Below are 13,045 nucleotides of genomic sequence, written 5' to 3' on the forward strand. Positions count from 1 at the left end.
GTTAACTGCTGTGAGGGGAGACGCCCAACCAGAGGGTTGCAGCTTAGACGCTGTTTCCACAAATATGTCAAAAGAAGAACTGTTCTCTTCGGAAAAATGGAAAAGTCTGCACAATAGTTGCCTCTTGCAGCTTCAAATTTCAGTTCGACTCAAAACTTCTGATGGAAACGTTGAATTTCTTCGTGTAGTAAACTGACGTACAGTAAAGTTCAAAGCTGCGACTGAACAATGTGCAAACACAGTTAGCAGCACTTGACTCTTTGTCTTTGTGTGTGCGTGTGTGTGTGTGAAAGACAGAGATGTCCACCTCAGCCCCCCGTTGCTTCCTCCCTCCTTTGATACCGACACGGGCTTCCTGTTAGTTAAATGGCGGCGTCGGGTCTGTCCGTGAAGCCTTCTCCTCACTGCTCACAGCTTGAACGTGTCGGTTCGCGGCGGTAATGATCGCGGAGAGCCGGGGCGGGAGTTCTGTGGGGTCCGCCACTGAACTCCCGGCACATCAGACGAGCGGCCGTGCTTTGGCGTGTTTGTTTGCAGTGTGTGTGTGTGTGTGTGTGGATGCGTGGTGAGGCTCGCTGCAGTAGGTCCCAGTGTGGTGTACAATAATGACCTGTCAGGAATGCAGGGATAATCCGCAGAGGCTATCTGACTAAATGAATTCTAACAGGACCCCCTGAGACCCCTGAAAAGCATAATCTACTCCACTGGTCTCTTATCAAACCTGACAAGGAAAAAAGGGAAGCACACCAAAATAGCGCATGCTTGAGGATGATTTCTGCTGCGGTTGTTTTGATAGTTAATCTTTTATATAGATTACAGTGGTGTCTGCTTTATTCGTTGTGCTCAGACGCTTCTGTAATCTGCTCATTTGCATTGTTCTCATCCTTTTGAGAGAATATTTTCCAATGAAGAGGCCTGATGAAACTGTGTGTGTGCACGTGCTATCACCTCATGAAGACAATGCAGTGTCACTGTGCTGTTAGCGCTCACTGTTTGTGGTTAATGTGTTGCTGGTGAACAGAATTTGAGGATGATTTTGTGGCTCGGTTGCGGTGGTGTACCTATGGCATGAGGCTTGTTTGAGAGCAGGTTTATCTGGACCCCGAAAGGCCAGCGCTCCAGTCGCTGTTCAGAGAGAAGAAATAATTGATTGCAATTAAAGCTGCAAAACCTGCAAAGAGAAACACACCAACACAAAGCACAAAGTGGGCAAAGAGCAGAGCATGATTCCTATTGGCCCACATTAATTTCAGGTGTGTCTGTTTTACTTGCATGCTGCTGCTGGCGGTTAATTGTTTTCTGAATGTATTCACCAGTTTGACTGCTGGCCGTCTCTCTCTCTCCTTCAGGTAGCTGAAGCTGGAACACTCGACTACGGTGCGGCATTCAGTCACGTTGTTACATTGTTGGGTAAATATATATATTATATATATTATATATATATGTGTGTGTGTGTGTGTGTATTGCAGTTAGCTAAAATTGTCATGAAGTTTGCTGAAAGGATTTGTCACATCCACCCAGCAGGACTGCTGACCAGCCGACACTTTGCTCTTGTGTTGCATGGTTTTTAAATGGTCCGAGTCCCTGCTAACTCTGTGAGGTGAGCACAGCTGTGTCAGAGGTGTCGAGTCTGAACTCTCAGTCTGCCAAAATTACTTTCTGATGCAGTCTTGAACCTTTAATAATCCTACAAGAACCTGCTGGTCTCAGTTTGACCGGGCCTCGGACCTGTGTGTAGCTAACGAGCTGGAAATAGAATATTTAAAAGGAAAATAGTAGAGGTGTGGACTTGGACTCGAGTCAGTCTGGACCAGTGACATTAACTGAACATGGATGAGGTGGTTATTTTGGCTGGACTTTTGTACAGTGGGAGGATGTGGAGACGTGTCAGCCATCGTCACATGCGTCAGTGGTCTCCAGTCACAAATCCAGTGACTCAACATTATGGCATATTGTTTAGCACTCGAAACTCAAGGTTTAGTACTCGGGACTCGAACTTGTCAGTCTTGACTTGGGGCTTGAGCACAAAGGTTTGAGACTTTCTCCGATGCGTGAGAGAATAAGTTGGTCCCACCTCTTCAAAAGAGAAATCTGACCCGGAGAACAAGATGGCAGCAGACAGCCTCGGCTCAGCCTGGCATGAAGACTGTAGCAGGCGCTGAATGATCATTTTTATACTCGTCTTTATACTTCTGCTTTAGTGAAGAAATCCGCCGCCTAAGGAGATGAGCAGAAGGAGTCGATGCTAAACCTCCTGCGAGGTGGATGCTGCCTTTAAGCCAGAGCTGTCAGCTGTGTCAGAGGTGCTCTCCTGTCAGATATAAGTGACGTTGAGTCTGAACCCCCAGTCTGCCAAAATTACTTTTTGATGGAATCTTCTACCCATAATAATCCCATTCGGTCAAATAATCGAGTCTCCATATAGCTTAGAGCGCGAGTGAACCTAAACTGTCACTGGCATTCAATTAGGCAAAGATTTTGATCTCCCCTTGGCACGGCTTGTCAGGCTGAATAATATAGCCGTCACCCCTGAAGGTGAAAACCGTCCGCTGCGTGGATGGAGACCTATTGTCTGGAGGATTGACAAGGGTTGATGCAACAGGCTAAAGTGAGTTAAGGCGTCCACGCATACATCTCCTCGCCGCTCGTCCTCCCTGCGTCCCCGGGGACGGTATTTTTCATGCTTTCAAAGCACCCGGCAGTGACAAGCCTCTGACAACCCCTGCTTACTGTGACACCTTTGTGGGTCCAGAGGAGGTTTCCACCACAGTGCCTCCTTTGACAGGCGTTCTTGAGAGGAAACGCACATTATTCCGCCATAAAGCCCCATTTGATTGATTGGCACAGTCGAACTTTTTGGAGTGAGAGAAGATGCAGAAGACTTTGACGCAGACTGATTTATTTTTTACGGAGTCCCGGTGAAAATATGTGTGGATGCCAGATGTGTAATTCTTGATGTTATATTCCCTCACAAAACTTTCACTAATATTACTAAGTGTTAAGTGACACATAAAGAAAAGAATGGAGGTCAATGACATATGATCCCTGACTTCTAATAATTTCATTCATATTGCTAATGTGCAACAGCAAATATGCCTGATATGTTTTTATCAACATGCGTGTAACAGCTGACATTTTCACACCTCTGAGGATCAGACGCTCCTGCACGCTGGCTTTCACATCCCGGTTTGTCTTCGTTAAACACAAGCACGTACACACTTTCACCTCTTTCATCAAACTGCTTCTCCTCTGTGTCAGCGTTTAACTGCCACCGCAGGAAGTGACTGACACAGAGATGCCATCCAGGGTACACTGACATTTAGTTGAGTCAATCCAGATGCATTCTGGGACATGTAGTTTATGGATGCTGTACTGATGCAACTCGGATTCGGTCTGTGGCCCTCGAGTTTGGCACATGTGGTCTGTGAGCTTACATTACTAAAGTGGAATTGTGGATCTCTTTGTTTTTCTTATGTTCTGTTCAGTTTGATTGTCCAGCTGACTGTGCAGTGACCATGAAGACCATCTCACTCTCATATGCTGCAAAACGTTTTATTGATCCTGGTTTATAATTTCTTTTCCAGGCTCCTCATCGCTGAGCCTTTCACCTGATGTCCTGTCCACGGAGGTGCCCGTGGCTGTGCACCGGAGTGCTGTTTGTGTCAGAGGGCAGCGCCTCGCCTTCACAAAGAGGCCACGTCGGTTTCAGCTGACTGCAGCTGTGGCACTCGCCATGTGTGACTGGGAGACTGCATACGGCTACACAGCATCTCGCTCACTGACTCCATCCCTCCCTCTCCCTAAACCCTGGGCGGGGACAGCCTCCCAAGGTCAGTCAACCCAGAACAGACACACACACACACACACACACACGCCTATTCTCCCTCACTTCCCTCCGCTGACAACCTTCACCGTGAAATCAGGAATTGCTATGGCCGTGGCGTCGTCGTTCACACGAGGTAATGCTGGCCTGACATCCCAATTTGTTGTCATGGCAACCCGGAGACCTGATGACAAACCTGGAAGCAAAAATACAAAAGCAGGAAAAAACAAAAGCATTACGATAAATCAAAATGCGGCGTGAAGGGGCCACATGGTGGAGAATCTGAGAAATGAAAGGAAAAATAAAAGAGCAGCTGCTGACAGCTGGCGCCTTTGGGAGATTCAGGTGGAAGGGAGTGTGTTTCTGGACCACAAAATGTGAGGCAAGTACTTTGACATTTTCCCCAAACCAACATTTGATGACTTTTACCCCAAGCAGAGGACACTGCAGACATTTTAGGTGAGTCCTCCTCCTCCTGTTTCTCGTCCCTCCCCCTCTCCCACTAGAGAAGCTCCCCCACCCTGCCTCAACATATTGCACCTGTTCAATTATTTAGCTGCTACTCTGTGGTTCGGTCCTGAGCTGCAGTGAAAGCTGTACCTGCCGATTAGAGCGGGGCTTGTCACCGGAGCTGGCCAGATATCTCCGTCTCGTCGTTGTCTGCGAGAGAGAGATGCCTTTGGCCACATTACGCAGGAGGAAATGTCATTACCTCATTGCAGGCTTGTCATTTCCAGCCTTTGGTCTCCTGGGGGCAGGGAGGATTTGTATGCAAGTGAAAGCGTGTGTGTTAGCCTGTCACACAACACAAATGCGTAAGGCCCACCCAGCAGCGGGGAAGAGTCCCTCTGTGGGGTTTTGATAATAAACCTGGTATCTCAGAAATGAATCCCCAAAAATTAGAATGTCTTCAGAGCTGCTTTGAAACCATCACTTAAAATCACTGTAATTTGTCTCGCATGAAATTCATATTAAAATCAGCTTGTAGGTCAGTTGCATGTAATGTGTGGGTCTCAAAACTCAAGAATAGATCAAATGTCCTCAGGCAGACAGCCACCATATGATTTGATCTGATGTTTTTAGGCTTTTCAGACACAGAAGAATATTTGATTAAAACCTCTTGTATCCTGGCTTGTGTCTGGCAGTTTCCGCTGCTTTTTGTACTCAGCTGCTGTTGTGGTCTTAATGAACATTTAACTTGCTGACAGAACCTGCAGATGGTAAACCAAGAGGAAACCGTGAAGAGCCTGTGTTTTCTCCCACTGGGGGGCACTGTTGAAGCAAATACAAGCCTCATGCAATTAATCCGCCTTCAGTGTCCAAGCCGTTTCAGCAGAGCTCTGCCTCGGCCCTTTTCTAATGGGCTGTCTCTTCTTAAACTACTGTTTGTACCAGGAACAGCTGGAGTACTAAGGTCTCCATTTTCCCAGCCCGTTTGTGTTTGACTGGGGCCAAGGGCTTAAGCAAAGGATTGGAGACAGGGAGTTAGAAAGTACACTGTAAGTGTGTGTGTGTGATCACACGGTCTTGTCCACGTTCATCCTTCTCTCTGGAGACCCCTGGTCCCACCAAAACCACACTGGACAGTTTGTTTCCTGCTGGACTGTTTTTCCTGCGTGAACGTCTGTCCTCAGTTTCAGGCGTAGATATGCAAATCACACTGGAGTTATTAATCGGAGTGTCACAGGGATTATGCAAATGAATAAGAAAGTGCAGCAAGACACGGAGAGGAAGGAGAAGAGTCTGGATGGCAGCAAACTTGTGCTGGCCTTCACCGAAGGGAGAAGGTTTCGTCGTTCCAGCCTGATTCACGGGGTCCTGGTTTAAAGGTCGTCTTTATGTCGAGACGTGTTCGGCGTGGAGGGAGTTGACGCCTGTCAGAGTAACGATGAGCCTGTTGTTTCGCAGGGGAACTACGCATTAATACTGATTTCCCTTTTGAATAGCACAGCCGGCGGTTTTCATGTGCAGCAGATGTTGGAACGACAGCTTGCACCAACATGAGAGACTTGTGTAAACATAAATTCACAGATAGAAAGCGAATAGACGCAGGAACTGGAATCTTGATGAAAACAGTCGCTGCCACATCATTGCCCTTGTCTGTGTGTTGGCTCACTGGGAGAAAATTTATTATCTTGATAACATTTTCATAAAATGTCCTGCAGTTTTCCACCATTGAACTGGAAGGATGACATACAGGAAATCATTCATGCCAACCTTTCATAGGAGACCATGTTGACGTGGGAGAAAGTATTATTAAACAGCACCGGAAACATGTAAATAAATACCAGCTGGAAATACTTGTTTACTGCATTTTCCCATGCAGTGACGAAGGCCTTTACTGGACGGGCCTCCCCTCTGGTCCCCTCTGGTTCCCTCTGGTCCCCTCTGGTTCCCTCTGGTCCCCTCTGGTTCCCTCTTGTTCCCTCTGGTTCCCTCTGGTCCCCTCTGTGTGACTGATCATTATGAAGCCTGCGTTTTTCCTAATCTGCTCCCATTTTCCCCGTTGAAGTTTTGTTACTGCGTTGTGCCTTAAATGCATTTAATACAAGATATAGTTGAGACATCAACACACACACACACACACACACACACCTGCAGTGGCTGACGTGGCTGACGTGCTGGAAGGAGCCCGTTTAGATTGCTGAATTTGTTGGATTACGGTGACAGAAATGTATCCGTCGTGTGTGTTATATCACAGACGCCAGGACTTTATTTTCCTTTGGTCACTTTGGGGTAGGAATTTATTTGTTCCGTGTTGAGCGTCACGTGTTCCCAGAGTTCCACGCTCCCACGGCTCCAGGGTTAATGTGTGCAAACAGAAAGCTGAACTGGTGAGCGTCCGACCCTGGGAACGTGGATACACGATTAGCCAGCGGACAGAAACAGGAATCCAAATGAGTGCTGATGTTGGTAAATATCTGTTAAATGTGTAAATGGTCAGCTGTTTGCTTACAAGTTTGCCATACTTGCTTTAAAGGTCATAGTGGTGATGTCGGTCGTGTTCGTAGACTTTATGTGGTTTTTAAGTGCACTAGATGAGAGATTTGCGAAGCTGCACATCAGTTTTCTCATTCTCTTTATTCTTAAACGTTTTTAGACGTTTTCTGTTTTCCTCAAAATCAAAAACTAGAATTGTCTGATGGATATTTCTCTGGGCCCCTGATTGGTGTGTGTGTGTGTGTGTGTTTTCCACAAGCACCACAGAACTCTTTCTGTTGAAGACCATCTCTGCTCCTCAAGGTCTGGTTCCACTTGTCCCTAATCTACCCGTGGGACTTTACAGATTGGAAATATATCACACGAGGAGAGCTCGCTACCTGTAGTGATTCTTTCCCGCCCTGGTGGACGATTATTGGCAGGCTTTGGAGCCCTGCCGCAAAGGGTGAACGAATGCATTTCTGCAGATGACTGTGAGGCAAGGAAAGATTGAATTCTCACTCCCCTCCATCTGTGCGTGTGGTGGGGGAAACAGGCGAGTCTCCTAGAAATAGGCAGTGATAGATGAGGTACATGGAAGAAGACAGCTACCCCTGCTCTCCAGCCTGGCTGAATCAGGAAACTGTCTGCCAACTAAATGCCTCTCCCTCCCTCTCTCACGCTCTCATTATAATTTTCTCCCTCTTTCCTTGGCCTCCTCTCTTCCTCTGCTTACGAATCAGTCGTTTTGTTAGTGCTTACCAGACAACAGATCTTTAGTCATTATGAGATTGTGCTTTATATCACTGCTTAATGAGCACTACACCCACTGCAAGCATTCCTGGCAGCAGCTAATGGTCACAAAAGCTACACTTTCTTTTTTATATTTGCTGCCATGTGCGCATGAGTGTACATCTGAGTTAATTAAAAATGTTGACATACTATAAATGATGCAACTTGATGTAACTGTCAAATCAACTGGACCAGCTTGACAGAAACAAGCGCTCCAGTGGCATGTGTTCAGACTCCTTGCTATTGAATAGCTGTCACACCTCCTTAAGGACCTGCTGACCCAAAAAGAACCAAATTAGTGTGAAGTGCCGTGAAGGTCCGAATGCTGTTGGGAGGCTTTTTTCCTTCTCTTTGGTGGAAATATTCCTGCTCACACATCACAAGTGGATTTTCTAATGTCGGTTACTGAAAGCACGCCGTTAGCTTTCCTCTCGGTTGTGGTCTCTTGGGTGGATGGATCCCAGAACCACTGAGCCAGGCCAAAAGTCAAGTAGATGACAGGTGGCGGCCATCTTTGACCCACGACCTTTAAAAGAAAGGGTTCCTTGTCGAAACCCACTAGTCCAAAGTAAATGTTTCCTGTGTCCTTTCAGTCGTGGCTCTGCTCAGGCCTCTCATTCCAGCCTTTGGGTGCTTCTTTATTCATTGCTTGGATAAATGTACATGACCCCTTAAAATAACAGGAGCTGCCCCACGGGCCACACTTGAGCGATGTGACATTCCAGCTAACCTGAGATGACTTTTAAAGAATGGATAAGTGAAGGACAGTGGAAGCACGGGAGGAAAAGATGGAGGATGAGGACGATGGCAGAATGGAGAAAATCAAATCAGCGGAAGCAGATAGGTTAAGCAGAAAAGGTTAGAGACAAAATATGTCATGAAAAAAAATTACCAGATTAAAAAAAAATAAGTAAAAAGTTTCCATGTTGGCGCAGTGAGATGGAAGATTTTAGTTTTTGACTCGGTTGTTTGTCTGGAAGGAGCTCAGGCTCTTACCTGTGTGCACGTGCTCATTAGTCATCTGAGGATCTTTTCACAGTAATTGAGACATGCTCACTTGGCTGCTCATCATACTATGAAACACCTAAATGCAGTGTTTGAATTTGCATGCAGCTAAGACAGGGTCTTCTGTCAAACACACAGGCGAGCACTCATCAAGGAGACCGTATTTAATCAGTGGGAGTACATGCTTTACAAACAGTCTCTGTAAAATGTTAAGCAGAGCTCCTAATTAGCCCCTCGTGCAGTCATAATCACTTGAGATATAAATTAAGCTGAAGGTATTTCAGCGTGATAATGACCTGCGCTGGTCGTCACAGCCACCCTCTTCTACCCAGCTGTCATGTTCAGAGAGGAGCAGTGAGGAGCACTTACTTTGCTCCCGACCTCCTGCTTCGGCGTTAAATTTCCTTTACTTTACTCTGCGTCACGTGTGGATTTTTGATGCCTTGTTTTGGTTTACGGAGCTGCCAAACCCACGTGCAGTGATGTCAGCTTTCACTGGTGTGCTGCGGTGGAACGTCCTCAGTCTTGCTTTTTGAATTAGATCACAGTGTTTTCTTTAGCATGTAGACCGCATCAGATACATAATAATGCTTTCAGTCACCGAGCAGCTAGCGAGAAAAGCTAACAGCATGATAACTACAAATCGATAAGTGTTTTCATGTCAGTTTTAATTTACCACTAAAGCTCTCTCGTGACGCTTTGATCGGACAGAGCAGGTTCAGACCACACGTCCAGCAGGACCCCATGAGCGAGGAAAGAACGGCCTTTTAGCAGGCAGAAACCTGACGTTTGGCTGCAAAGCATCAACAGATCTGCTGTGGTGGAGCAGATGATGAGTCGAACTGTTCCTTCTCTGTGAAATATCAGAAAACGCACAGAAAACGCTGGAGTTAATTGGACCATTTCAGCACAGAAATGACAGTCCAAGGGCCCATGTGATGTGCAGCTCCTTCTTCTTCTGTGGTAAAGCAGTGTGAATCCTTCTGCGCTGTGATCTGGACCGAGAAAACAAATAAAATAAAAGCCATGATGTCCAAGAGGAGAACATCAGAGAGCCATCAAAAGCTTTGGCCACAGCTGAGTGAATCTGACAGCTTCCTCTCGCCGCTCAGTCGTCCATCACACACAGTCAACACGTCACAAGTCTTTTGGCCGGAAACCAAAGTGAACCAGTGAGACGACGCAGCTTTGACAGTGCGTTTCTGTAAAGGGATGAGATATTGTTTGAATTTGGTTGATGGTGGGCATCACTCCACTCTTTCATGATGCGAGCAGAAAAAAGCCGATGTGATTCACATTTGTTTTGCAGCCATGTTTGATTTTTTTTGCCTTTACTAAACACATTTATTTTCAAATCCAGTTGCAGGCTGAGTTGTCTTAAAGGACCTCCTCCAGCAGTTTTACATGTCAAAATAAAAGTACTTCAGGTGCTGTACTGGTTGTTTGTATGTAAACAGGAAGTCAGACCATGACGCCCATGCAGCAGCAGTAATCTTACTCAACGCTGCCACCTGATGGCTGACGTGAGAGTGCGGCTGCTCGCTTGACAGTCTGCTTAACATTTTACTAAAGACATAACATTAGCTTTGAGAGCTACACCACACCCAAGTGGAAAATTACATGTGACCACTTTACCACCTGCTTACATGGCGGTCAGATGATCACGTGCAACATGAGCTCGCCAGCAAAGCTTCATTCAAACACATCAGGTATAAAACAGCACAAAAATTCAACTGGAGCTGTCGGGGAAGTGACGTTTTAGGTTAAGAAACGGCAGTGAAGTGAACTTCTTCGTGATCATCTACGTTTTACACTTTGCACGTCACAGTTACAGTCTCGCTTCACTCTCGTACAAGTTTGTGACTTTGTGTCAGTGTTGCCGAGACGGTCAGGTAAACGCATTCAGTGTGCACACACACACCAAGCTGAGCTGAAAGCTGCACCCTCCTTTTCACTGCTATCAACAAGACGACGTGTTACCAGAGGCTGCACACACACACACACACACACTCAGTCACTCCCTTTTACACACTGGTTGTGTAAAAAAGAGAGATAATTTAATTTTACACCCAGGATTTTTATCAGCACTTGCCGCTGACCGACACTGCCATTATGGTGCTGATGATAATCAATCTCAAATCAATTAGGCAGTAATTGCTGAGTCAATGGGGGAGGCTGGTTAAATATTGATAAGTGTCTAAAAGGCCCATCAGGGTCTATTGACAGCTCCGGGAGACAGACAGCACTGGTTGAGGGGGAGGAGGAGGAGGAGTGGTGATGGAGAGATGGCTCAGGGGCTCAGGTCGTATTCTCTACTGCAGCTGGCCACTCTGCTAATCAATGCAAACCTGCTCGCTCTCTGCCTGCAAGCTCTGCTCATAACCTTCACATTACTGTTGGAAGAACTTACTTCCCAGCTCTGAAACCGTCCTCACCCTCACCCAGCCCTTAATAAGTCTCATCAAATGGTGCATGAATAGCACACCAGCTTCTGAAGTCATGTCATGTGTTCTCACATCCCATTTTTTGATTCGCTCGTGTCATTTCAGGTGTGTTTCCTCAACAAAATGAAAACTAATCAGAACTCTGAGATTCCCAACGCTGAAGCAAAAGAACGAAAAGGTGGAAGATGTTTTGCGTCACTGAACTTGACCCCTCAGATCGCTGAAGAGGGCATATTTGGATTAGCCAGCAGGAAGGCTCTTCAGAAACCTGTGGCACGTGTTTGAAGGATGTGGGACATTAACCTGTTCAGTACTGGTAGCACATATTAGTACTGTCAGCTTCTGTGTCTCGGTGTCGGCGAAACTCTTACTAGTCTGGTCCATTAGCAGTTTGAGGAGATGAGCAAGGACTTTGGCCTAATTATCAAACTGGCTAAACATGCTGTGTCGGTTAAATGGTGTTTGCAACAGGCACAACCTCTGTCTGCTTATAGCAGCTACTTCCTGACACTCCCAATCAGCTTGACTGATTGGATCCTGAGCCTCTCCCTTACTCTGATTGGCAGCTTAATGACAAGGTGGTGGTGGTGGTGGCTGTGGGGTGGGGTGGGGTGGGGTATCTAGAGGAGACAGGACATGTTATGGTGCTTAGCTAATCCAAAGTAAGTTTTTGTTCTTAAATTGTATGTGTGTAAGTGTTGTTGGTCTGCAGTCAGGAAAATATTCATCCATAATAATCTGTATGGGCTCTTTTCTTCGGCTTTCCTGAAACTGTCACATCTATCAGGATTAGGTGACTGCTGCAGCCCAATTCTCCCTTAAAATGAATCAATCTCACTGAACGGCTGCAACAACCAATGCCGACTGTCCCAGTGACTGTAACCGACTCTGACAAATGTTCAAGGCTCATAGCGAGCCACTGATCAGACAGCTAAGTGATCCATCTTCAGAAGACAACACCGACAGTCATGTAAGCATCCATCTGCGTTTGTCTCTCAGTTAATGCTGTTAGCCTTTAGAGAAGGGCGATTGGCTCATGATTTTTTATAAATCCTTTCCTTTTACCATCATAAATCAAGACATGGTGGCTTGAAGCGTTGGTGTCTTCTGTGACGCTGACCGTCCCCCTCAGTCCGCCTCCTTTGACTGCAGATGTTTAAATGCTGCTCTTCTCAAACTGTTCATAATGGGCCCAGCATTTTGTGTGCTGGAGCTCCACTGCCTGCTTTTCACAATGTTCTCCATTAAATTCTTTGGCTCACAGGTATTTGACTGCACACTTTGCCAGCTCTCATCTTCTGCTTTCATTCTGTTTAAATGTGTTGTTTTCACACGACATCCTTTCAGTGATAAATAGGATCTTTATCATTTTTCATCTAGGTAACAGTGTCCCAGTGGAGTAAATTGTTTGTAATCAGATAATTAAAAGAGCATTTAATCCTAAAAAGCTTTGATGTGAGCTGATTCAATATGAATGTAACCTGGGGGCACTTAAGATGGAGATTGGGGTTGTGATAAGATGTGCCTTTGGAATACCAGCGCAGAGCTGGCACACCCAGTGAAGACTAATCGTGTAAAGGAAATCTTTTCTTTGAACCCTTCCCAAGAATATGAATAAGATGAATTAACAGCAGCTGATTGCCTGCCACCACAGGACGCGTGCCAAAGCCTGCTCGTGTGTCGTAGCAGAATAACTCCCTGTTACATGAATCACAGGCCGATCTGGGGAAATATTCTAGAGATGAAATCATTTTGGTTTTGGAAAGTGTAAAACATTGCTGTTGAAGCTCGTCACCTTTTTCTTCGGCTGTTCGAGGCCAAGAGTAGAAGACTGAATGTATTGCAACAGCATGAGCAGTGCTGAAACGAGGCCGCATGCTCGGCAAACCTCTGCAAGGTGAATAAATCATTTAAAAAAGCAATAAAATGATAACTCAACGGGGCCGTAAATACGGTTTTCTCTCCATAGCTAAACAAAATGGCTGTAATGTTTGGTGAGATTGAAGATCAGCAACAACTGAACAAATTCTCAGCCTGAGAGTTTAGAACTAATCAGATTTCT

The 13,045-nt window shown here is 46.0% G+C and overlaps 1 protein-coding gene across 3 annotated transcripts in view; it reads left to right on the plus strand.

Moving 5' to 3' along the window:
* Positions 1-1,272: 1,272 nt before the first annotated feature.
* Positions 1,273-13,045, plus strand: part of ntng1a (netrin g1a) — a 198,755-nt gene continuing 186,982 nt past the window's right edge. For all 3 annotated transcript variants that reach the window (XM_046371886.1, XM_046371891.1, XM_046371892.1), the window contains exons 1-2: positions 1,273-1,410; positions 3,585-3,830. The gene's annotated coding sequence lies outside the window, so the exon portion shown is untranslated. The remainder of the gene's footprint in view (positions 1,411-3,584; positions 3,831-13,045) is intronic.

This window comes from Scatophagus argus, chromosome 18 (assembly GCF_020382885.2).
Source record: "Scatophagus argus isolate fScaArg1 chromosome 18, fScaArg1.pri, whole genome shotgun sequence".
Classification (NCBI taxonomy): Eukaryota; Metazoa; Chordata; class Actinopteri; family Scatophagidae; genus Scatophagus; species Scatophagus argus.